Source organism: Macaca fascicularis, chromosome 2 (assembly GCF_037993035.2).
Source record: "Macaca fascicularis isolate 582-1 chromosome 2, T2T-MFA8v1.1".
NCBI lineage: Eukaryota > Metazoa > Chordata > Mammalia > Primates > Cercopithecidae > Macaca > Macaca fascicularis.
In genome coordinates this window covers 168,416,808-168,440,463 of record NC_088376.1, presented here as the reverse complement: position 1 = coordinate 168,440,463, position 23,656 = coordinate 168,416,808, and the positions used below count along the sequence as shown (strand labels likewise).

The 23,656-nt window shown below is 35.4% G+C and overlaps 1 protein-coding gene across 44 annotated transcripts in view; it reads right to left on the bottom strand.

Annotated features, from left to right (window-relative positions):
- ZBTB20 (zinc finger and BTB domain containing 20) overlaps positions 1-23,656 on the bottom strand; it is an 813,376-nt gene that overhangs the window by 406,640 nt on the left and 383,080 nt on the right. For 3 of the 44 annotated variants that reach the window (XM_074033416.1, XM_015445404.4, XM_074033424.1), the window contains exon 1: positions 20,009-20,220. The exons of the other annotated variants lie outside the window; for them this stretch is intronic. The gene's annotated coding sequence lies outside the window, so the exon portion shown is untranslated. Of the gene's footprint in view, positions 1-20,008; positions 20,221-23,656 lie in introns of those variants that run through there. 44 annotated transcript variants of the gene reach the window in all.

Here is a 23,656-nt window from a genome sequence, read left to right as displayed (position 1 = left end):
ATGAAAATACGACTAAACAGAACCAAAACTGCTATTTATGGGAATAGAAAATGAAGAATTTTCCTCAGAATCTACATGGATAACTTCTATGAGATTATTCAAAATGTGGAATTTTTTCCAGAATTTTTCTTTGTTTCCAAATGGAATTTAATACCTTTCATGAAACAAATGAAACTTTATCAGAAATAAAACATTTAAATAACCAAAAGGCTAGCCTCCTTAGGAAAAGAAGTTAGTCACAAATGTTGGGCAACTCTGTTTTAGGAAGACATAGTAGAAATATTTTCATCAAAGCCCTGATCATCTTCCCTTTTTGAGACGAAATCACTCTATTCTGCTGGAAACCTATATTCAGTTATTTATAAACCAGTATTAAATGTATATTGTTTCAAATCTCTATGTAGGAAAAATATCTCACATTCATTCCCAATTTAGTATGAACCGTGTAAACTTCTAAAATCATCATGAAAAGAAAAACATCACCCTTTCTGCTAATTAAGTGTTCTTGCTTTTTTCTAGTAATGGGGATTTGAAAAATAACAATATGCAAGAGTATGATCTTACAGTGAATATAGCCACTAGGTCAATATGATAATTTAATGTGAGACTTTAACATTGAGCTTTCCTTTTATGCTACTATTCTATAAATAACTTATTTGCTATGATTAAAATATATTTTCATCAAATTTGATATAAATATATTAGATATGATAAATATATTTAATGACTTAAAACGACAACAATTGAATTGAATAAAGACTATATCATTGCCCAATTTTTATTTTGATAAAATCTTTTTAAGTGATATCATTTCATGTTAGGCTTTTTGTGCTGCTTAATATTATAATTAATAATTCATATTTTTGTCTTTCTCCTCTCTGACAACTTTTATTTTTAATCGGTGGGCATGTGCCAAATTGGTTTGTTATTTATTTATAAAGTAAAATGACAAGGGAATTGAATATGTGAAATAAGATAGATTTTCTTTCATATGACAAAAATTTCTTAGTAATGGGGATGCTTCTTGCTTACCCTTATAGATTCAAGGGTTTTAGAGAGGTTAGATCAAATGTCACACTTCTCATATAACATGTGGTAAGTGCATTAAACAGACTGTTCATTTTTAAAAAATTCATTTTAGTTTTGTGAAGACCTCTGGGCAAATGCATAAAAAACAGGACAAAAGAATATCAAAATTTGTAAAAGACTCCCCATTCTGATAAATCCCATAGTGTCAATCAAGTAAAAATTCTGACCAAACAGATGTATTTGTATTCTTTCCTAAAAACTAAAATAGGCAAATGTAATAGGAACAAACAGAGAACGTTTCAAAGATACAGAATTTCCATTGAAAAAATCAAATGTTCTGTCTGTAGGACTTTATAGAACATTAAATAATCTTTTCAGTACTGTTCATAACCAGAAACCACATAAACTGGATACTAGAGCACTGACTAGTTATGACCAAAAATTCACAGTTTGATCTCAAGGGCATCAGCGATCCTGGGCTCAGGTGATCCTCCTGCCTTGGCTTCCCAAAATGCTGGAATTACAGGTGTGGGCCATCATGCCTGGCCATAGTGCCAACTTATTGAAGTGGAAAGAACTAATGCTGAGCAGAGAATGGGCCATACCTGGGTGGTTTTAAGAGGTGCTGCTATAATGAAGAATCACAGGCTCACCCAAGAACTACCGTGGAATCAGAACCTGTAGGGATATGGCCCTAGAATCTGCATTTGGAGCCAGTTCCCGAGGTGCAATTCAATTTGAGAACTACAGTCTTAATGGCAAAACCTTTCTATCTCACCAGAGCTTCCAACTGTCAGGCCCTTTCAATCCACCCTTTGTGTCAAACCTTAGATAATTCAAGAGACATAACAAATGTGATCATGTTACATGCTTCCTCACAGATTTCAGTGTCTCCCATTTCTTCCATTAGTTGAAAAAACATAGTCCACCATCACTGGGCCCTGCTTAAGCCAGCTCCTCCCCTCAGGCTCTGCCTTTGTGATCAACCTGTGCAAATCTTTGAGGCTGTGACATCGCCTAGTCAGTCTCCAACATCTGGAACAAGAGAACTTTTTCTAACAATTTGGTCCCAATTCCTATTTTAAGCTTAAGCATTATGACGGCTGTATCTGTATATAATATCGAACACTTCAAAACAATTTTAGATCTTAATTATTTTGTTATTAAAATGTGTGTGGGGGGGTTTAAGTCAACATTGAGTCAGATGTAGGAACTGATACACAGTGAAGTTAAATCCTTTAACTAGGGTAAACTCATTCAGTGGTAGAGGCTGAACTACAGAGCCTAGGCATTTTGACATTCCACCACTCTGCTTATCAGCTTGCTCCTTGAGCGAACCTTTCCCTACATTTATAAGAATATGCCCATTTTATGGGCTCTGTATCTATGAGATATTTTACGTATGCTTATGTACACATGGTGTTTATCTTTCAAAGCTGGACTATGGAAAAGACTAATTTTACAAACACGTTAGTAAAAGATTATGTAATCTGGGGTGATTATGTTTAAAATGGCGATGATAATATATGTTAATTCCAGTCCTGTGAGGTACTGTTTCTGATCTGGAAAGAGTAGGTTTTTTTTAACAACTTATTTTTTATTTTCATAATCCATTTTAAGGTTTGGTATTAATATAGACAAGAGAAATAAAATATAACTGTTGCCATGCCAAATGTATATCAAAAAGTTGCTAGTAGCCATGACTACTATTTGGTCAACTGTATTTCACAATTTAAATAAAATAATGGAAAATGATATGTCGAGGATCTCATTCATAATAACTGTTATATAATGAAAGACAATAGAAACTATTAGCATAGGTATGATGCTAATGAATGGTAAATTTTCAACAGAGCTCCATCTGACCAGATTGTTTGAAAAATGTTTCCTGTGGGTAGGAAAAATGTACACAAACACACACATGCATCAAAATATCCATAATTAAGTTTTTACGGAAAAATACCAATATATGTTGGTGAAGGACTTTCACTTAAATGGCATTATAGACCTTTCAGAAATGAGAGTTGATTTATATTTCAGTATTTTGGTTCCCAAAGGTTGGGACAGTGGGTGGTAGAGGAAAAGTAGAGTAAATGGAAGATACACATGTATGTGTGTGCATATGGGCAACTTTAAGCATGTTGAATTTAATGAACAAAAATGTCATTATTCTGTGTTTATATATTTTTGTGTGAAACAAGTACTTTTCTCTATCACTGGAGTTTACATGGATTTTATCATGATATCTTTTGAGAATCTCTTTAAACACAAAATGCATTTTTCCAAATGAAGTCTCCCACAATTCTGCTTTATTAACATCTGAATGAATACATTCATTGATTTGTCCAGAAGAAGGAACTGAGTACTGTTTAGAGTGTAATCTTTTTCATGATAATTGGCAGCAATGTTTCCCTACTATCAGGAAGAAAACTATAGAAATACAAAACTTTAGATAAACATGCAGATAAAAATAATATTATAGAATCCAACTGGTATCTCTGAGGTGAGGACAGGCTGAGATGGACTCCTTGGCTTCCTTCTGTCCAAAAATTTCCTGTTTCCCTATTTCCTATGGTTACCACCATGGAACATGTTAAAATCTCAGTAGGGACTCTGTTTCAACTTTTCCTGTCAAAACACAGTGAAAAAGCTTAATGGAAAAAAATGTCCTTCCTATCTCCATGCCAGGCACAGTGTAAGATCCACAAACTTAAAAGCCAGGAAAATATTCTTTTATGTGCCCCAAAGCTGGGCAAGTGACCTAGTACTACAAAAATTCCCAAATAGGCATGTGACCTGACTAATGTGTGCTGTGAGATGAGTCAAGAAAAATGGAACCATCTGTACTTTTATTGGACAGTCAAATAATTTCTTTCTGTCCACCCAAAAACATAATTTCTATGTTAAGAGAGATACAAGGAGACTTTTAAAAAGTCTAATTTTTAAAATCAGAGATATAAAAAGACATGAAAAACATAACCTATTAAACACTGGTGGAGATAAGCAGATGGGCTTATGAAATCATTATTGCTTTAAAAATTTGTTACCTACTCATTGTGTACTAAGGCTTAAGACATACAGAAGAGATTGGGTGTGGTGGCTCACGCCTGTAATCCCAGCATTTCGGGAGGCTGAGGCAGCTGGATCATGAGGTCAGGAGTTCAAGACCAGCCTGGCCAAGATGCTAAAACCCCGTCTCTACTGAAAATACAAAAAAAAAAAAAAAAAAAAAAATTAGCCAGATGTGGTGGTGGGCACCTGTAATCCCAGCTACTCCAGAGGCTGAGGCAGAGAGTTGCTTGAATCTGGGAAGTGGAGGCTGCAGTGAGCCGAGATTGCGCCACTGCACTCCAGCCTGGGTAACAGAGCAAGACTCTGTCTCACCAAAAAAAAAAAAAAAAAAAAAGACATACAGAAGGAAATCAGGGAAAATGGGAAAATGAAGGGAATTAACAAATTGCAACAATCTTTAAGAAGTAGAGTATGAACAATTTTCCTTTTCAAGGATGAAAGCTACCAGCAACTGAACTCTTAGAGTGAGTGATGGCAGAAAAAATAGCAATCAAGAATAGGGGCATGTTAGCTTTCAGACATGTTCACAAAGCTCTACTTTTTATTTCTTAAACCTATAGGTCAACCACCCATCATACCTGCATTACCCCATATAAGAAGGGGATTTGTTGTATGTTTCAAGTTTTTCATCTTGGTGGGAAGGGGGAGGGCAGATAAGTATTTATTGGTAAAATATAATAAAGGTTGAGCCTGTCAAAGACTGTACCTAACAAAAATATGTGTAGCAAGTAAGAAAGGCAAAAATGAAGCTGGGTAGGATACTGTGGATACGGTGACAGACATGTATCTATATGAAATCCCAAGATATTTGTCCTCCATTTCATAAATTAAAGTGCCCCTCCTTTGCTTTACAGATAAGGAAACTGAGGTGCATTATAATAGCAAGAGCAGCTAATGTGTAGTAGATCCATACCACAAGTCAAGTACTATGTTAAACATTTAAATGTATCATTTAATTTAATTTTCACAGATCTCCTACAAGACAAGTGCTATTATTTTCATTTTACATATGAGAAAACTAAAGCTGACAGAGATTAAATAACTTGTCCAAGGTTGCATAGTAACTAAGCGAAAGAGCCAAGATATGAACTCAGATCTGTCTGATTTCAAAACCCAGGCCCTTAAACACTAGGCCAGTGGTTTTTTAACCCCGATTGCACATTAGAATCACCTGACAAGCTTTTAAATCCTACTGAGACTCAGACCCTACCCCAAAACAGTTAAATCAAAGTTTCTTGTACCTGGGCCCTGATGTGGGTGTTTGCTGCAAAGCTTTTCTGGGTGACTGTAACATATAGCTTGGGTAAAGAAGAATTGTTTTGTGTCTCCCATGGAGGCCAGCAGATCTGTGCAAATATGTGAAGCAGCACAAGACTCAAGTGTCCTCAGTCGCTCTGCAGTGGTTTTTCCCTTGCCCCATCATGTTCACCTTGACACTTTTTTTTTTTTAAATTATGACTATTGGAGAAGAAATATACATGTGAAAACTTTTTTACAAAGCATTGTCACAGCAGAATATGGTCATAAGTCCATCAAACAGAAACCTGTTCATACGCATGTACAGGTTATGATGAATGAATACAAAGAAGACTTACATTTATTACTCTCATCCCCAAAAGGGAAGTATAAAGCTGGCCTTAAAAGCTGTTCATACCAAAGCTAATCACTAAAATTTGGAGTGGCTTCCTCCTCTCCTTTCACAAATGCAATAGGGTAGCTACTGGATGTAAGGAGAAAACATCCAATTACCACTCTTTACAATGCTTTTTCACTTAGGATCTCAAGACGACTGACAGTCATTCAAAACATTAAAGTAAAGTGAAAATGTCTCTAGTAGAAGTGGAAAGAAAATGTCTGTAGTAGGAAGACAGTAAAATTTGGAGTCAGAAGGCCTAAATTTGTGTCTACACTCTGCCACTTTACCGCAATGACTTGAGGCCAAAAGTAAAGTGGCAGAGTATAGACACAAATTTACTGCCATGACTTGAGCCTTGATCTCTTTTTCTCTACGTACTTAAGCCATCCTTAGGGCAGTGATCCAAAAAATTTGGTCCCCATCAGCATCATCTAGAAACATATCAGAAGTGAAATTATCAGTTCCTACTCTAGATTCTGAATCAGAAACTTGGTGAAGGGGCAGTAATCTGTGTCTTAACAAACATTGCAAATGATTCTGACCACCTCCAGCTGACTCTGATGTATCCACCTCCATGGGGTTTTTGTCTAAGGATAAAAGGAGATGGTCCACACAATTGTCAGTTTTTATTACTGTCTACTTAAATCAGAAATTTCAAATTCTCTCACAGAGATATTTTAGAGAAATAATGTTACAGCCTACAGTAGTTAGATAATAACCTCATTTCTGAATTTCACTTTGAATGTGTAGACGAGGCACAAGTCAACCAGAGGTTATGCAATTAGCTTGGAGTCAAAGAGAAAGCAAGGAGTAGAGCTGAGAAGGAAACCCCAGTGTGAACTTGATTTTTATTCAATCAAACTGTTAAGGTACCAACCACGCACTTTCATCTATAATCACAAAGAACCTTTTAATAAACATGTTTCTATCCTCTTAGCTTAAAAAATATAACAGTAGCTTTTTGGATTTTAAAACAGATTGACTTCTATACCTCTGGGCTAAAGGCAGCTCAAGAGTCAATAAGAATCACAAGCTTTCCACAGTGAGAAGAAAGTGCAATTGCCCAGTCCTCTCTATCTATGAAGTGCAGACAGAATTCCTCTTCCTCACCTCACACTTTCGATTACTGCAATGGTGGAAACCATGATAAATAAAAGCGCTTATCTAGTGGTTTGGTTTTCACTTAAATTACAGACTTGTATAACATTATTTGGATACCGTAAAACACAAACCAAATTTTAGGAGATGCTGTAGGGTGTTTTTTTCCCCACCCTCCTGTCAGAAGCACTCTATCTTTTTACTGTAATTTATCTGATATAGCTACCAAGACGCTTGATACTTTTACATGCAAGGTTGCTGAAAAACAAAGAGCGAGGGAATGGGCTGTTAATGAAATTCTCTGATTGTAAAAAGCACTCTGGAATGATCAGGTGGTAAATAATAATAAGAGGAAATAACATAAAGTGCTTAGGTGCTACAGCAATAGTCACCATATAAATGCAGAAGAGATCAGACATGAATAGAATTTGCATTTTGTGCAGCTGCTGTGTGTGTATATAGAATATACAGTAGCTCATTTTTCAATAATACTGGTAAAATATTGTTCAAAATCTATTCTTGTTGTTTTCTCACTTTAAAAGGCTTTATATAGAAAAACACCCATCTGTCCTAGTGCAATGGTGAATGTGTGCAAAGAGCCTAGAAAAAGAGTCTCTTTGCATACATGAAAAAAAGAACTCAAATAAAGGAGATAATGAAGAAGAGACAATAGTAACACTATTAGAACAGCTATGCAGACATGCGCAAAGGTGATCTTTGAAAAACATGAGGGATACATAACTCTGTTAATGTGTGGCAGAGAAACTACAATTAAGATATACAGTAATATACCAAAAATATAGACATGCTTTTATTTTGTCTACTGGGCTATTGTGGTAGTGATGGTTGTTTTTGAATGGAAAGGAAGAAGAGAGTGGGAAGTATGATTTTGTTGTTTGTTGTTACTGTTGCTGCTCAGTTTAGAACAACAACATCAACTACACACCAGATCCTTCCAACAGTTCCACAAACAATGCTTACCGTGAATCTGCCCTCAATTTTCTTGTTGTTATTTTCCCTTAATACTTATTCATAGCCCACTGCCCATTCGTTAGGTATGCTAAATCCTCGTCCATGGTTACTCTCCTTTGGAAAAGACTGAGAAGATGCTAAGAGGGATTTTCTCTTACACATAAGGGAAGAATCTTTTTAGGAATCTGAGAAAACAGAGGCCAGGATAAAAAGACCACTAGTCAATCAATATTGAGCACCTAAGATTGAATCACCCAAAGATACAATTCTCTCCCTTCCTTTGTTCTGTCTCTTAGTCAAATAAGGATTGTTTGTAGAACCTTTTCTGTTCCTGATCTCTAAAAACAGGACTGGACTTGCACATCCAACTATAATTCAAAATATCTCACATTTCCAACTTGAAAGAAGACATAAACTGTTTCAAAGAAACTCAAAGAAAGCAACTGCATATTCACAAAACTTTCACCTATTCCTAGAATAGGAAAATGGAGAGATAACTAACAACATAAGAAAGGGCTAATAATAATAATAGTAATAATGATGATATTAATACAACACTTTGGATTCTAGAGAATGATTTATCACAAAAATTCACCTGTATTAAGGGAGACTCCAGGATAAGGAGGTCATTAAGCTACATTTCCACCTTCAGGATTCAGCCAAACTCAGACTCTCCGGAAAGCTGTAAATGCTCTCAGAACAGACTTTAGTAATGAGACTGGAATGAACACTGGGCCTATGGCATAAAAGCATCTCCCTGCCCCTTGTTCTAAAAGTTAACTATTAAACCATGTGCGGTTCATCCTGATTTGGTTTACTCAATTCTAGAAACGAGGACGTGCTGATCAGATTGCCCTGGGCAATTGAATATCTACTGAAGCCTTTGGGAAGACAGTGTTCTTCCCATTACCCCTACCTAAAAGGTTTCTATTATCAGACTATCAATTCTGTGTTGCTGGTGGAGGATAGAAAGTATCTTCTTTTAAAGGACAAGTTTTTCCCTCACTGAGTTTTCTGCTTTGGGTATATACTCAACATGTTAAGTGCTTAATCTTTTTTCCCCCATTCCCCTTTTTCTACTGTAGTTTTTTTTTTTTTTTTAATTATTTACAGACTCACTTGTCTGGACACTTCGTTCTAGTAGAATTTGGCTGATTTTCTTTCCAACACCTTTTAGTGGAATGCGGTAACAGATGCATGGAGAGAGAATTGGTCTTAACGGTATGTTTAGGTTTCATCTGTGTCAGATAGAGATCTTTTCCCTTTATTGATTTCTTGCATACACTTTCCACACTACAGCTTGAAATGGCTACAACAGTGTTTGAAAAATTGGTTGTTCCTCACTGTCCAAATCATTTTTCAAAACAGTTGTTACAAGCTTCATTTTACTTTCTGTTATAAGGAGGGTTTTGTTTGGGTTGGTTTCATTTTCTTTGTGGCGTCATGCTAGCAGAGAAACACAGTCAGCAATAGAGCTTTTAAATATGGTATGATTGGGATTATAACCATATTGGAATCTATATTGAAAATTTATTAGATTGAGCCATGTGCAGCTAAAAAGAAAGAGGTCAGAAGTCTTCAGTATTTTTCGCAAACATGAACACCATCTCATCTCATGCAAACGTTAAAATTCACCAAGCAAATGATACCCCACTGTTGGAAATATTTTCTCATGTCAACAACTCAGGAAGGAGTGGGAAGGGAATGCGACATATATATGTGAATTTTTTCTCTATATTTTTGATAATAACTATCTGTGAATATGTCTTACTACCTAGGTAAAGCTTACATTTGTGAAAACAATATAGTATGTCAGAAAGTCAATTTTGAACAAACCTGAGAATAGCAAACTATAATTTTTAAAATACTAATCTTTTAGAACTGTCATGTTCACTTATATTTCCAGGACTCAATATTTTAAAGAGAAGAATAAAAGTTGAAGATCCTTGGGATTAAGAGAAAGGGTGCAAATAGCCAACTATATTCATATTTTTGGCCAGGCACAGTGGCTCATGCCTGTAGTCCCAGCACTTTGGGAAGCTGAGGCGGGCAGATCACTTGAGGTCAGGAGTTCGAAACCAGCTTGGCCAACATGTGAAACCCTGTCTCTACTAAAAATATAAAAAATTAGCCAGGCGTGGTGGCATACACCTGTAATCCCAGCTCAGGAGGTTGAGGCAGGAGAATCGCTTGAACCCAGGAGATGGAGGTTGCAGTGAGCCAAGATTGTGCCACTGTACTCCAGCCTGAGTGACAGAGCAAGACTCTGTCTCAAAAAAGTAAAATAAAATAAAAAGACATTCATATTTTTAAAATATAGCAATATTCATTTGTTTAAAAAACAAGATTGGGAACAGACCTATATAGTGACTTTTGATACAGACACAATAAAACTTATTTAATTTTCAAAAAGTGAGAAAAAACTACTCTGCTTTAAATTTAAAGTAATAAATAATAATGAAGACATACCAACATTGGTAACTGTCAAGAGTGAGAAAAGGAAATTGAACATTCAATGTGACCAGAGGAAGGGTGAAAATGGGAGATGCTGCCCAGGAAAAGCACTCATCATGAGTAATCCAAGGACCCAGAATCTTAACATAAACTTTTTATAGTTTTTTTTTCAAGGCAATATTTGAAAAAAGATGGTTCTGGGGTTTTCGCCTGCCTGCCTTCCTTCCTTCCTTCCTTCCTTCCTTCCTTCCTTCCTTCCTTCCTTCCTTCCTTCCTTCCTTCCTTCCTTCCTTCCTTCCTTCCTTCCCTCCCTCCCTCCCTCCCTCCCTCCCTCCCTCCCTCCCTTTCTTTGTTTCTTTCCTTCTTGGGTTTTTATTGTAGCTTTCTCTCTCTCTCTCTCTCTCTCTCTGTCTCTCTAGCTAAAAGTTCACTCTAAATTTCAGGTAATTTTCAGGAGCTCCTTTTAGAGGTTCTGACACAAATCCTGTTGTGGCAAAGTTACAAACTAGTCTACACTAACTCTCAGTCTTTGTTTAAAGCAAAATAATGGAGTTTGGGGTGCAATCTGGTGAACTCAATGGTCCAACTGCATAAAGGCAAAGAGGAAAGCCAGGTTTGGGCACTTCCCTAGACAATGAAGATTACTGGTTTGAAGGCCAGTCTTCCCACTGCTTCACTGTATGTGGCGACTATTGTTAAATTAGATATCCCTATTCTGATGAAAAGGCAATGTGCTATTTGTTGGGTATACATGTTCCAAGCTGTAAACTGCAAAGTGCTGTATAAAAGTAAAGTGGTGTTAATGCCTCATAAGATAAACATATAGATTGATGATGGATGCATTTAAAATGCTTTAATTGCCCACTGTAATAAAGCACTAAATAATTATAACAAAAACAATTCTTCGGGAAATTTGGTGGGAAAAAGGTCTATAGGATACGTTTGCTAAGAATAATTAGATTTTTGTTTTGGAGGAAGAGGTAGGACAAGTCACAGGAGGCACTCAGCAAGAAGTCGGAAATGCCTAGTACATAGGCCACACATTTTAAGTCCTTTAGTTTCTTCAAAATTGACAGTAACGTGTCCTCCAAAACCAAAAGGAAAATCAAAGGATATCGCCCATACTTATGTACCTTTTGCTACTGGAGATCTAGTGAATCCATAGCCTTGGATTCATATTTCTATAACATGACAACATAGCAAAATCTCACCATCACTTTGTTTTAAAGAAATTGGCAGCTGGGCGCGGTGGCTCAAGCCTGTAATCCAAGCACTTGGGAGGCCCAGGCGGGCAGATCACGAGGTCAGGAATTTGAGACCAGCCTGATCAACTTAGTGAAACCCCACGCTACTAAAAATGCAAAAAAATTAGCTAGGCGTGGCGGTGGGTGCCTGTAATCCCGGCTACTTGGGAGGCAGAGGCAAGAGAATCACTTGAACCCAGGAGGCAGAGCTTGCAGTGAGCCGAGATGGCACCACTGCACTCCAACACAGGTGACAGTCGGAGACTCAGAGAAAGAAAGAAAGAAAAGAAAGAAAAGAAAGAAAAGAAAGAAAAGAAAGAAAAGAAAGGAAGGAAGGAAGGAAGGAAGGAAAGAAGGAAAGAAGGAAGGAAAGAAGGAAAGAAGAAAAGGAAAGAAGGAATTGGCTATGCCTCCAACTGAATTATACTATAAACTTCTTTCCCAATACCAATAATATAAATATATAACCAGGCACAAGCATGAGGAAATGGAGAAAAGGATGAATGTTAGTCTTAGAAACTTTGGTTTGTATCCCATTTCCACCTTTCAACAAGTCATTTAGCCTCTCTAGGTCAAAATTTTCTTACCTATTAAATGAAGATAATGGTACCCATCTCACAAAATTGTTTTAAGAATTAAATGTAAAATGCTTGGCACAGAGAGGTCACTCAATAAATGGCAGCCAAGTCACCACATGCAGTAAAACCCAGATAAAATATATTCAGCCAGGACTGTTGCTCTCTGAGTAGGTCTGGTATCCATGCTACAAAATCCATTAAGCCTAAATAATTTGGTCATTTTAGCAATACTCTTTAGAGATTTTTTAATGACATTTCCCAAAGGTCAAGCTAGCTTATGGTTATGTGGAACTGCTGCATTTATAAGAGAGCTTTAGTAGGTTCATAAAATATGTCTTGCTCCCCAAATCCAGGATCATAAAGACCTTCTATCATAAAGGGTAAGAGTGACATTTAAAAAACCAGTTTTTAAAAAACGATGGTAGCCAATAAATGCAGATGATCAGGATGACAGCAAGTACCCCAAGTCAAAGCAACACGGAGAAGAAACAGGCCCTAGCCTGCAGATGACACTGTAAACACTGAGGAGAAATGGGAGAGTAAAGAGCAACATTGAGCCTCATCAGACTATAGGTGAAAAAAGATTCAAAATCTGACTCTAAAGCAAGAGGTAAAGAAATATTTTAAAATGCATATCTGTAGGAAGAAAAGCAATAAAGCAGAATTCCCAGGAATTGAGAAACACTTAGGAATAAAATGCTTAAGTAGTAGTTTCCAAGGTGAGGCTAGCTGAAGAAAATACAAATATTTATGGGTTAAATCAGGACTGAGGAAAATATAAAGCCAAATATGGGCAGCTCTGAGGGGGAAAAAATAGGCGGCTTGGTACTCAACTGTCATCACAATTCATTTGTGTTTCACGTCCCACTGTTTGTGACATTAACAGAATTTTGAATTTAGCAATGGACTATTTTTGTATTGTGAATCTCTGCAGCCATTTTCCATATGTAGCTACCACTGTAACTAGCAATAACAGCCTTTTGAGCTTTAAAATGCTTCCAATTAATAAGATTCAAATTAGGGGTCACCTAAGAGTTTTCCAAGTTAATTCTCTTTGTCTGCTCTTTGAAATAGAGTGGTATGCCTGCTATTTATTTGCATTAAGCCCAAATTATTTGACCATTTCAGTAACAAATCCTTAGGTAGCCTTTGCTTTTATTCTCATTTTCCAAAGGATTAAGTTAGTTTTAGATTTTTGAACTGTGTTTTCATTTAACTAAAATAACTAAAGCAATCTTTTAATGAAGGTATTTATTTATTTATTTATTTATTTATTTTTTATTATTTTTTTTTGAGACGGAGTCTCGCTCTGTCACCCAGGCTGGAGTGCAGTGGCCGGATCTCAGCTCACTGCAAGCTCCGCCTCCCGGGTTCACGCCATTCTCCTGCCTCAGCCTCCCGAGTAGCTGGGACTACAGGCGCCTGCCACCTCGCCCGGCTAAGTTTTTGTATTTTTAGTAGAGACGGGGTTTCACTGTGTTACCCAGGATGGTCTTGATCTCCTGACCTCGTGATCCGCCCGTCTCGGCCTCCCAAAGTGCTGGGATTACAGGCTTGAGCCACCGCGCCCGGCCGAAGGTATTTAAATAGATCAAATTTACACCAAGTTCCTACCGTGTGTCAAACATTAGCAAAGCAATTTAAAATGTTATTATTTATGTATCAATGCATACAAATCATATGTATTATATATTAATGAGCTTATAGCCATTATACACAGGATTTTCATGTGTTATTATTGTTGTGGTTATTTCTGTTGTTAGCAGGTATTATTTATTAAATATCTATTATGTTCCAAGAACTCTACCAAGGACTATACACACTCACCATGTAATGAAGATATTATTGGTTTATTTTCCATTTGAAGAATTAGTCACAAAAAGTAACTTGTCCATGAGCATATAATTTGTGCATTCTCTTAAAATTACTTCCACTTCCACATAACACCTGGATTGACATATGCTTTTTCTTATAAAATATACTTCAATTCTTTAGTCACCTACTATGTGGCAGTTGCTAGGATAGTTATCTTTGTTTGCTATTATGCTAAATCACAGATCTGACCACTAGAATCTCTTCCTTCCTGAAGATACCCTCTTTAGGTAAAACTGTATTTCTTATAATTTTCCATCACTGATTGAATAAAGAAAGGTGGCACTATCTGGAAAACATTAGAGTGTTGGATTTACAATTTTCTTTTAATAAAACAAACCAAGTTAATCACAAATTGTTGAAACAAGATATGTGACATGAAAGGCATTTAAGGCACTTTTAGGCATTATTTCTATCTAGAAACAGAAATTTAGTCCACATAATGTCATTTATCTACTGAGCTAAATCATATTATAATTTTCATCTATAAAATCCAGATTCTTAATATGTGTTGCCAAGATAATATATCTGACCCACTCTCAGTAAGAAATGTGTCTTGAATTGTTTTGTCAGTAATAATAATGGAGTTGTACTGGACAAAATATACTTTCAGCAAGTTTCTCTGGTAATAAAAATAACTGTAATAGTAGTGATAATACTAGTAATCACCAATAAATAATAGATAGCATTTATTGAACTCTACTATGTGCCAAGTACTGTGATTAGCACTTTACATGTATTATCTTATTCATTTCTCAAAATATTACATGAGGTAAGTACGTACCGTAAATTCAATTTAACAGAAAAGCACATTGAGATATAGAAATCCAAAAATTTGGTCAAGATCACACCGATAGAAAAGAGGTACAAGTCTGCATTGGAACCCAAGGAATCTGACTCTCATATCTACTCTAGGTGGGGGTTATAGCAGGTGCTATGGTGTTTGTTCAAGAGAGTACTGCATTTGTGTTGTTTTATCTACATCATTAGGGTTGGGGCCCATTTGGTCTGTAAGCCAAATCTGAAGACAGCTGAAATGAGTTAAGGTTTGAGTTGGTGCTATTCACACTATCTGCCAATTAAAATGCTCCCTTCTGAGAAGCTGTAGCCGGTTGGCATAACCTTAGGACATAATACATGCTCAAAAAAGTATCTGAAGAATGTTAACAATGGTTTCTTTAAGTGGTGATTTTATTCTTTAAAAAATACTTTTTCCTATTGTCTGAAATATTTTCAACATGGACATATTACTTAGGTAATCAAAGGGAAATTCAGAACTTTACTTAAAGAATGTTTTTGTTTTGTTTTACAATTAGGTTTTTAGTCTCAGTTAAAACATAACTCCTGCTGGGAAACCTTTCCTGTTGCTCTACTCTCTGACCTTTTGAAGGACAGTACTCTTTACTCTGTCTGCCTCAGAACCTTATGAAGGCCATATACTTTTGTTAATTATCAGTCTTCTCTGCTTTATGTAAAGTCCCTTGAAGATTGACCCCATTACTTATCTACCTCTTAGAGCTCTAAGCATCTTGAGTGCCTACCACTCAGTTCAATGAAATAACCCAGAACACACATACACCAGAACAAGCCTAAAAGATGAAAAAAAATTATTTTCCGGTTGACAATGCACACTCTTGGTATTTACAGATGACTTGTTTCTCCCCTTATATTATGTGCAGCTCCCCATGGAAAGAAGTTTCCTACAAGAAGTGTCTTGAATTTACTGGTCTATTCTCTGGAGGATTTTACAAATGCATCAAGGACTCAACATCAAGACTCAACATATGACTTAGTATATAGTAGTTCTTAATAAATGATAACTTAAAAATTAAATAATATTTTTTAAAATGGTGAGATATGGCTTAAGGGTGTTCAAACAAATTCAGAGTTTTTGTCTAGTCTAGGTGTTTCTAGATTTATGAGCAGGCAATCACATATTATTGAGTATTATGTATTAGTTAGTGTTAACTATTATGTATTAGTTTTATGTATTAGTTAGTTTTAGTTAGTGTTAATAAAATACAATAAACCCTTACTGATAGTTGTAGAGAAATCCTACTATTTTATGCTCATATACTAGAAATGTTTAAAGTCACAATTTTAAAACAGTGAACTTCAAACTTTATTATGCACAACTTATATAACAACTTTATTATAACTTGGGCAGTTTCCTAAACTGCAGATCCAGGCTACATTCTCAGAGCTTCTTATTTAGAAATTCTGGAATGGGGTTCGGGAATCTCCATTTTAACAGGTGCTCTAGATAATCCTGATATAGGTAATCCCTGGGTAATCCTGATACAGTTGGTCCTTGGACTACTTACCAGGGACTAGGCTACAAGGTAATATAATAATAAATCTATATAGTTCACCTTTTCAATATGAAGAGAAGACTAGCCTATTAAATGTGACTTAACTATCAAAATTACCTGTGAAAAGAATAGGCAATTTGCTAAGACTTCTCAAAATGAACCAAGGGAGGACATAAGGGCAAGAAATATTAAATTTCAAGCCAGAAATGACTCTTTTTAAAACTTCAGTGAGACTGACAATCTGCTTAAAGTAAAAGTCGAAGAAGAATGGCAGCAGTACAGCAGTGTTTTATGAACAACTTAGGAAAGCAATGTTGATTTAAGAGGTTTATTTGATAACATGTTTTAATGGTTATTATAAAAGTGAATGCCTTCTAAATCTTTCATTTGCTACTAAAAATATATGTATTTATTTACATGAAATAATTTTTTAAAATTCCCCCTTTAACTCCCTACTTTCCACAAATTGTTAGCTTACCAACATTACTGCATTAATCGTGTCTTTTTTTTTTTCTCTCTAGAAACACATGCCCAGGGATTAAAAGGGGATTACTTTGGTCTACTTCCACATCCATGTCCCAGGGAAGGTACTGCGTCTGCTTCTGACCTGACCTTTAGGTATCTGCAGCCTTAAATTCTGTACAGTGGCAGCTGCTTTAGCATTGACTTCTTTGAAAACTAAGAGCTCTTTTCAAGAGCCATTTTCAAGACAAAAAATGAAAATTATTTTCTTATGCTTACGGATGTTATAAACTGTGTAACAAGCTTTTCTCTTCAACTTTCGCTGCAAGGAAGTTTAAAGGCAAATATATAGCACTTCACTGAATATAGTTTGCATGCTGACCTCACTTCTAACTCCATCTTTATATCCTTTCCTTTATTGTTTTATTTTTCTTACCTACTTCTAATTCATGTATTTTGCTGCATTCATGTATTTGTGTTTATTTTTTCATTGTCAGCCATTTTAATTCCCTTATTAGAGCAATAAATAGTAAATAAGACAAATAAACAAAAAAACATATTGTGTATATATATTTGGTATTTACATCACATGTACTCAATATAAAAAATAAAAACTAACCTCCTAAAATAATTGACATATTTCATTATTCTTTGGGCTATAGATTCACTTGACTGCAGCACTTCCATTTAGGGAGACATAAAATTAAAATCCCACCATGAAAAAATCCAAATGAAATTTGACATAGGTATTTTCAGCCCCAGGTCATTAATTCAGTTCTGACTGATATCTTTCAGGTCTGTTTTAAAATTTTTGTGTTCAGTCTTTAGATTACACACACAAAAATGTTTTGGCTTAATCAGCCTAATAAAGCGTATATTTCTGAAAACATTTTTTAATTAAACAAATATAGAAGTATACATGATACATACACATACATTTTTTTACTTGGAGTCTTCGAACCAAGTATTTCAGTCCTTTGCTTCCATTATTATTTTCTTTTAAGTAAATGCTTTTCATTAAGCAACAAAGAGTAATAGTCATCTCAACAACAAAAACTTATATTCAGGCTAAATTTAGTCTACTTTCTATATTCTCCTCTGAGAATGATCCAGCCAGTCTCAGTCTGATTCTAGTAAAACTCAGGTAATGTAGAAGAACTCTAATTGAGCATTAGACATTTTAACAATTATATTCATATTGATATGTCCTTATACGACCAATCTAGGTGAAATATTACTATGCCTGGGACTTAAAGATGATTTTTGTTCTTTTATTAATTTCTGAATGTCATATCCTTCCAGATACCAAAGGAATATAGTACCACCTGGGAATAATGCCAATTTGCACTTAAAAAAATATTTTGTTGCTTTTCCCCCTCAGCATGGGCAACCAATAGCTGATTTATACTTTCATTACATCACAGTTGGACTACAGAAGTTCTCTTTAGTCTGGCCTCCGCATGTCTCTTGCAACTCATTTGTAGACAGTCCAGAAACTAGCAGCTGGACTTCATTTTTGTTCCAGCAGTCACCATTTTATAATGTTTCTTTAAGTCACTGTGAGTTTCACTGATGACAAGTCTAAAACTCCACAAGGTATTCATATGTAGTGGTTTAAATCAGAGAGAAAAGATTACTATTAACTTTCTATAGGTTCATGTCACTCAACTATACTTTGCCATTCATTTCCCATATGTCAAAAAGGTGGAATAATACTATTCTCACATAGAGGACTAATAAGATATACTTAGCAAAAGTAGGTGGTTGCAAAACATATTTTTAAAAATCAGAGTGCTGTATTTTTAAAATTTTGCATAGAACTCTGGTTCAATTTTTGAGTCTTTCCAATTTCTCATAACTCTGCGGTATTCATAATAAAGCAAGCAGATGGTTAAGTCTCTGAACATATGCTTTAAATGCCCCCTTTGCTATTTCTAAATAATGGACCAAATTTTGCCCTCAAATAGTCACAAGAAACTTTAAGAGGCTGCCTCTTGAAATCTGAGGACAGAATGTGATCCAGTGGGAATTAAACCTTTAAAAAATATATTTTCTAAACTTTCTTATGAGCTCTATTCCCTATACTAAGGATCACATTTTTAAATAAAATAGGATATAGTAAGAGAAAAATCCTAACCAATACAATATTACATGGTTCAAGGAATAGATTAGAAGGCAACATATGTTTTATTTATTTATATTTTAAAATTCTGATTTTCTAAAACATGAGAGTCATCTGATTTAATTTCTGTGTCATTACCAGATTTTCCATTTTTATTATTATTCCGATTACTAGTATCATGTAGATGTTATATTGTTAAAGCATTTGGTAATTATTAATTAGTTAATTTAGTCTAAATTATGATTATGCCTTTGTTTTAAATCAATGTTTTTCAAAGTTATTAAAAGCAAAAAGCACTATTTTTCCAGTCACTTATTTTCATTTCAAAAACAGTTTGTTGTTGATGAAAGTCGAAAAAGCATTTTCCAGGTTATCACAGAATATGCAATTCATCTTCAATGGATATATATATTCTGGTAATGTTGCTCCCATAACCTAGCTGTACTTGTAAGAGTATCTCTATTTCTTAATGTCTATATTTTATACATGGAATTAACCTTCATTTGCACACTTATATTTCTATGTATTTAAATTTAGTCCTGAAAAACCTCTAAACTACTCTCTCCTGTCTTACAATGTCCACAAAACTTAGCATCTGATTAACATTACAGATAAAAAGACCACACAATTGACAATAAGGACACTTTAGTTATTATAGAAGTCTGAAGTTTAAGTATTTCCAAACTATAATGTCCCTTTAGGAATTCTCAACAAGGACTAGCTTGGTCCTAATGAAAGCAGTGTTTACTTTTAAAAATAAATGCAATAGTTGTACCCAAATATGTTCGAAACACTGTATGACGTGTCATAATCAACAATGTTGAAAATAACTAAAGATCTTTAAATCAACTGATAATTTTATACATATATCCACAAATGCCTGAACAAAATTTATAAATACTATTGGGACAAAACATTAACATATTCTTCTGCTAATGAAGACAAACAACTTTGAGAAAATCCTCTCTCATTCTCACGTCTCTAACTTTCACAATAAATGCAGCACTGAAACTAAATTCCCAACTTAGAAATACGCTGAGCTCCAATAAACAAGTTGATTTTAAAAACTCATCAGACTAACAGTTATGCTTCTTCCCCTATCTTTCCTTTGCTTTCCCTTGTTCTTTCACTTTCCATACACACACAATCACACTTACCTGCACAAGTCTGAAACATCAGTCTATGTATTTTTTTTGAAATGTACTCTGTACCGATGCATTTTTCTGTGTTTCTTTCTAACCCTCGGGAATGTTAAGAATTTAGGAAGAGAGCCACAGCTTAAGAGAGCAATTATTTGCCAGTAAATACTCAATTTGCTTGTCCTGTGATTTTTCTTCTAACTTGCATATTCAATAATCCGTCCCTGACTGCGTCACGAGCACAAAAAGTCTTTTCTCCAAAGGAGAACACTTTCGCCAATCAACCTTCAGCCATGCCAGGGCACAGCTCGTCAGGGTGATTTGTTAGCTTTAATTAATAATTCCTCACACTGGCCATTTTCACAAATAATGCAGTGAGGCTGGGAGGCTAGATCGCTCTGATTCAGACAGATAAAACTACAGTGGAAAGGGGATGGGGAGGGGTGTGGGGGAATTCAGACGCCGTTTATAAACACCTCTAATCATACTCTTTCAGTTTACAATATAGAGGACATCTCAGCTGAATTACCACGTTATGTCCACCACTTTGTATTGAGATGGAAACCATATGTTCCTCCACTTTATCTGCTAGGGCCTCCCTGGTGCCAACACAGTCATTGGGCAGACAACATTCACAAAAGAGGTCTCTAGCCTCCGGATAGCAAAAGTTTACTGCAGGGTGAAGTTGAGAAATCAGACATATACTGCACTTCTCAGTGAGCTTGTGTAACAGTCTGGAAACACAGAAGTATGAGTTATGAGTGTGAGATTTTCTCTTATCCTGCTGTGTGATACTGGGCATTTCATTTAGCCTTAAAAAAAAAATCTCATACCTCATCCTCAAAACAGTTTGCAACAATGACTGATTTGTTCATGCATTCCATGAACATTTATTGACTCCCAAATATATGCCACACACTGTATTAAATGCTGAGAATTTTGCTTGAAAGTAAGACTTTTCCATTTAACTGGCATAATCCATGGGCTTGGACAAAGCCACCAAACAGATAGTGTGCAAATAAAAATAAGGATTCCTAACAGTTTCTGTGTGGCTAAACCAAATAATCAGTAATTGACAACACACTTGAGTCCATTGTGCAAAAGTCATGCTCGGGGTAAAAAAGAATATACAGAGATTAAAAAATAACTTTTTTCAAAGATTAAAAAATTTCCCTCAAGGTGACTAGAGCACTAAGAAACATATTAATATGTTCATAAACAATTTCCAAAGATTCACAATCACTTTAGGAACATGCAAAGAAAAAAATTGTATTAATGTCCCTAATCTTTTATAAGAATATATGCCTGTGTGTGAGACTGCAAATTTATTAATTGATTGGATACTTATTTATTGAGCATCTACTCTATTTCAGGAACTGAATAATATTGGAGATAAGTAAAGCACAGCCTCGTCATGCAAGAAGTTCACAATTTAGTCACCAGACTCTAAAAGAGAAAACACACATCTCAACTGAAAACTGTAATGCAATATAGCCAGAGCAATGACACAAATATATATAAACATATAGGATGGGCCTCCTAGAAGTGATGCATCAACTATTTGTAAAGGTTGAGTAGAAGTACCAGTGGTAAGAACATTCTAGGGAGAGTCAAACCTTTGAACCCTTTCTCAAACTGTTACTAGAAGCAGAACACCAGTTCTAGAAAAGATGGGATTTAATACATGACAATTTCAGATAAATGTTTCAGATGGTAAATATTGCAGGATTTAAAAATAAATTTATTAAGAAACAAATGTCCCCCAAAACTATAACGTCTTGATATCATCAAAAAAGCAAGCAGCATCTCCAGCACTGGCACATAGTAACATGCACGTCTTTCTCACTTTGTGTGTTTCAGTTCTCTCAGGCAAATATGAAGCATGCTTGACACACACTGCCTTTCTGTGTTTTCTTGCCCATTTATCTTCTTTTACTATGGGCAGGCTTGTACTGCTTCTGTTTTCATTGTACCGTAAGATAAATCATATCTGCATGACTGTTAAAGGAAGGGGAAAATCTATGCCCATTTTGTGGCCACACATATACCTCTAGTCAGATAGCACATGCTGTATGGGACTAACGGTGCAAATGTTAAATGAGAAAGGAAATAATACTCCTAAACCCCCAAAAAGCTCTTTCATAGCTAGTAAACATTCCTGAAAACTATGTAGAAATCTTGGTGTTAACATTTTGCTTTATAGTATATTTAACAGTATAAGGCAATAGCCAGAATACTACATTTACCATAGATCAGTAACATCTAGCCATTTAAAGAACTTACAGTTTACTAATTCATTAAATATGTATGAGTTGAGCTCCTACTATATACTGAGCACTTATCAGTAAATGTTTGATTTTTATTCCCACAATGCTTATACATAATAATAGTTAACATTAACTGAGTGTTAACTATATGCTAGGGACTAATCTAAAGACTCTACATATAATATCTCATTTAATTCTCACAGTAACATTGTGAGGTAGGTACTATTAATTACCATCTCCATTTAATGTATTATGAAACTCACAAGTAGAGAAGCTATATATACACGATGTGAATTCATTCTACCCAATGAGACCAGGGCAACTAATGTCCAACTAAAATCAGATTTATTACTTTATAGTTACATAGTCACACATAATGTTTATGTCATGAAAATTAAAGAAAATGAGTCTGGGCGCGGTGGCTCACGACTGTAACCCCAGCACTTTGGGAGGCTGAGTTGGGTGGATCACCTGAGATCAGGAGTTCGAGACAAGCCTGGCCAGCATGGTGAAATCCTGTCTCTACTGAAAATACAAAAATTAGCTGGGCATGGTGGCAGAAACCTGTAATCCCATCTACTTGGGGGGCTGAGGCAAGAGAATTGCCTGAACCCGGGAGATGGAGGTTCCAGTGAGCTGAGGTCATGCCATTGCACTCCAGCCTGGGTGACAAAGCTAGACTCCAACTCAAAAAAAAAAAAAAAAAAAAAAAAAAAAGAAAGAAAGAAAGAAAAGAAAAGAATAGCACAAAATCTAGCCCAGAAAAGGGGTAAAATATATGACATTTGAAGTATTCAGAGTTAAAGGTTACCACATACAACTAAGACTTACTGTTTCTGGACCAAATGACCATATATTATTGAAGCTTATCTTAGACAATAAATGTAAATAAATCTTAGTTAAAGCAAATTAGCCTTGGTAGTCTGGTAGGTTTTCCTTTGAAGATGTTAATAATATAGTTGAACTGGTTGTGTTTAAGAAAACAGAGCTGACAGACAAAATAGAGATAGATGACACAGGAACTTACCAGTTAATAATAGAAAAAATTCTTGTTTTTCCAAGTGATTAATACAATATCACATTGTATTTAATGTAGATGAAAAAGCTTATTTGGGACTCACTGGGGAAGCTACCACTCAGTATAATCATATGCTCTTTTCAGATAACCCCACGCTGCTAACTTTACGGCTAATTGCCAGCATTTGCCAGCTCCGAGCACTCTGATGCCCTCTCCACATTCTTTCTTTTCTCTTGACATTGACTAAATCCAGCCAACTCTAATTCTTGACCTAAACTATGGTGCAAATATCCATGGAACACAACATTTTGTTATGGTGATAAAGCTGGTTCTAGATGAAATGGTGGCATTTCTTTATGGAGGGGCTACAAGGAGGCTCTT